Source organism: Apium graveolens, chromosome 11, assembly GCF_009905375.1.
Source record: "Apium graveolens cultivar Ventura chromosome 11, ASM990537v1, whole genome shotgun sequence".
Classification (NCBI taxonomy): domain Eukaryota; kingdom Viridiplantae; phylum Streptophyta; class Magnoliopsida; order Apiales; family Apiaceae; genus Apium; species Apium graveolens.
The window spans coordinates 51,225,066-51,229,236 of NC_133657.1; positions in this window are offsets into that span (position 1 = coordinate 51,225,066).

Genomic DNA, 4,171 nt, shown 5'->3' on the forward strand with positions numbered 1-4,171 from the left:
CAACATACGCCAGAGGAGGCGGTTAGAGCTAATCAAGAATTATGATTGGGAGATTCTTTATCATTCGGGGAAAGCCAATATGGTGGCTGATGCCCTTAGTAAAAAGGAGAGACTCAAGATGATAATGTCTTTTGGAGAGTTTATAAGAGATTTTAAAAAAAATGGAAATAGAAGTGAAGGTAACCGGAGCCGGTACCGAAAAGTTATTTGAGATCGCTATGCGGTCTGAATTATTGGAAAATTTATTATTGTGCCAAGAAAAAGTGATGAATGAAGGCAGATAGCCAACAATTAGATAAAAGATTAATACCGAGAAAGATGATAAGGGAATAATGAGGTATTCCTACAGGATTTGGGTTCCAAATGTTCAAGAGCTTAAAGATGAGATCCTAGATGAAAGCTAGTTTGAGGAATAAGATTTAGAGCAAAACCTGAATGTGATAGTCAGGGAGGTCGCCATCAAGATAGAATGAACCCATAACATAATGAAGTGGAAAATGAGGATTTAAAATGTATAAAATAACCCCAAGTATGGGAGAAGGATGAAACATTTCATACTAAGGAAACTAAAAGTCGAGTAAGGAAAGGAGACCCGAGACGGTACTCCTATACGGCAATTTATGGACCTGTCTAGACAGAACTTAGACTATTATCCCCAACCACCACCCTGAGGAAACAATGCGGTGAGAAATTCTTTCAGGACCTTTAAGTCGCTAAGCTCTCCGAGTTCTAAGGAACAAGCTGACCCAGTCGAGGCAAGAGCCTGGCTAAAGGAAATATAGGAATCATTTGAGATTCTAAATGATTGACGAATCATAAAAGAGTGTTTTTGTCACTTACCCTCCTAAGAGAGAGACCACCCACTGGTGAAAGGCCAAGGAAGGCACGGAGCAAGAGATTATAATAAACTGATTTAAGTTCAGTCAATTGTTTTCAGGAAAGTACATCCCAAGGTTATGGAGATAGTGTAAAAGCTTTAGAGCCAGAACAAAGGCAGAAGAGTATGATGAATTGTGAATCTAAGTTGTAAAAGTTGTCAAGATTCGTTCTAAGGGGACGAATCCAGAATGACGGGATGTTTGAAATCAATGCTTATGTTGTGTTGGTTCATGAAATAATGATAAGAGAAAGGAAAATAAAAAGAAATTGAAGTGAAAAGGAATATAACGGCAATAGAGTTCGAGGAATGATAAGGGAGTTGGGTATGAGGAAACCCTAAAGACTCGTAGCAATAGAAATAGAAAAGTATGTAATCGTCAGGATGAGGGTGATTCACCATGAGTTAAAATTGATGGTTGAAGGCATAAGAGATACATATAGTTTACCCCCTGTAAGTTGGGAGGATTTGAGGAAACCTTGAGATAAATTGAAGGATAAATAATGAGACGCGGATAGACTGAGGAGACAAGGAAGTAAGAAATTAGGAAAATTGGATGAAGGAAGTGACCTTCAAGAATGTGAAGTGTAAGACCGGTGGCTTTATACCCAGAAAGGGAGACGCCAGGTATGAAAGATATCCCAACATTGAGGTAACTGTTGAGATAAACAAAAAAAGTAAATAAGGAATTATTAAGAAGAAGTTCACGTTGAACACGACCAATATCTTCCAGAACATCCTTGTTATCGTTACCAAATTAGGCAAGAAAAGCGGATAACCGTTGTTATCTTTTGAAGGCCATATGGGTTGACCTCAGTTTGAATACAGATGTTATTGTGAAATTAGACATGTACTATCGAGGTGGGAATGATTGAATAAGACACCCTTATCAGGGATATATGACTTGATTTATCCATGGAAGGATGCATGTACCTTTTTAAAGGTAGGAAGTAAGGATAGAACATCGGTAACTTAAAATGAATCCTAGGAGAATGCATAATGGTTGGCATTTCACCCTTAATAGGGACAGTATGAGTTTTGACAGTATGATTTGGAAAGGGTTAAGGTAACAACAACCTTTAAGGATCAGTAGAGAAATTTTTCAGAAGTATATAGACAATGATTCTGGTATTAGTAAATGGTGTTTTGATATGCCCTGTATCTAGGGAATACAGGAGGAACGATTCAAGGATAACCTTAGAGGTTTTACAAGGAAAAAGGTAATATTCAAAATTCTCAAGAATAAAAATGTTGATAAAGGAAATGTGACGTAATTATAATGATGCCAAGTGGGGCACGTGTTAAACCACGAGAAAGTATGGATCGAACCAGTAAAGGTCGAAATTATTCAGGGCAATTAGTACCTAAGATAAAAGATGTCCTAAGTATGATCGAGAGTCAGTCGTGACAATGATTAACCTCTAAAGACTGAGGCAATAACTTATGGAAAAATGGTGATATTTTTTTTTACTCATCAGATATTAAAGAAAAGCATTTTCACATAAGCAGTGATTGAAATGAGGTAGAAAATTTATTTGGAGGTGGTTAAAATGACATTGACTGAAAAGAAAGTTTACTATCAGGAAAGGCTAAAGAGGTGGCGAACACCTTAGAGGAAAGAGGATAATTATTGGCGCTTGTGCCAAAAGAATACAGTGATGATGGTTAAGGCTGTGAAGGTTGTATTATGGTTTGGAAGATTGACATTCCTTCTGATGACTGTGCAATACCCAACCGTAATAATAGTTGGTAAAGGTTTAATTCGTGTAATCGCCATGAGCGGGCTATCTATCTTAGAAGGAACTACCCGGAGGATAATCCCGGACCATGTTTCAAAAAGGACTAAACGAACCTTGAGTTAAGTCTTCTATTTAAGGCATACGAGTAAGAATGGTATTAACCTGCTATCGTTGCTTTGATTGAAACTCTTCTGCAATTTTATCTGCTTCATATCAGGTATGTATGTCAGGATCAAGAGTGTTCTTCATGAATCATGAATGGTGATTATGTTACCTCCTTAAAAGAATTTTATACGACATATATGGACTCCGTATGGTTAGATATTAAGATTTCATGGAAAGTAAATGATGACAATAGGTCAGTGGTGGACCATAGTAATGTAGCAATGATTCTACGAGTAATGAGCTGATTACAACCATGAGAGTTGTATTGGAATGGATGTTGAGATTAAGTACCACTAATCGGGTCGTGGTAGTGTATAAGTTATCATTGATAGACTAATTAAGTAGAGTATCTACCTATTGAATATTTATTCCTTCCTATCAATAGAGAGTCGTATTACTATACGAGGAAGGTTGCGATGCAAGCATGGAATTCTAGTAACGATGATGTCTAGAATGAGATCCCAGATTTGATTTTTAATGTCGAGGGAGTTTCAAAGGTGATTGTGTATAAGCTCGAGGAAGAGCATGGGTCCATAGAATGATGGACGGAATAGCAAAAATATTTAAGCATGTGAAATGCGATGCGATAATACTTGATGTTGATATATATACACATATGTTTTGTTCTCCTATGACAAACCTCTATAATTCAGAGGTAGGTTCCAAGCCAGATATTTTGTGGCAGTATATTTTTTTTCATATATACAATTCTCTTCAGTTCGTTCTTTTCTCTTCTTTTCATTTCATATAAACTGAGAAGAACAACCCTTCCAGAAGGGGAGGTATTGCCGAATGACTATCTATCTGTGTGATAGAAGCCGAGTAGGATACCAGCTATTGTTTAATTGCTTGTCAAGTACTAAAGGCTGGCCACCTTCTGTACTAACTATGCGATATAACAAGTGTTCATGATCATAGTGATCTCTCAATGAATTCTTTTACTTCTATATGATTGATCAAACTTTGGGAAATAGAAACAGCTGAGAAAGGAGTAGTAAAGTTATGGTGGTAGTCAGAATGGAAGCACATTCGTGATACTAAGGTTGACGTGGTTATTAAAAGGTTATAGAACTCTAACGAGCAAAAGTATAACCAGTATAATATTAGGAACGGAAGGTAGTAGCGATTACGAACTGGAAACCTTTAGAAAGGATTGATGAGATTCAGAAAGAAAGGAAAGCTAAGTCCACAATTTGTCGGACCCTTGGATGTATTAAGACGTTTTGGGAAGTTAGCATATGAGCTAGCCCTACCCCCGAACATGTAGCAAGTCATAATGTGTTCCACGTATCAATGTTAAGGAAGTATAATTCGGATGCCAGACAAATATGGGCATATGAGCGCATAGACATGCAACTAGACGTAACCTACATGGAGCAACCAGGAAGGG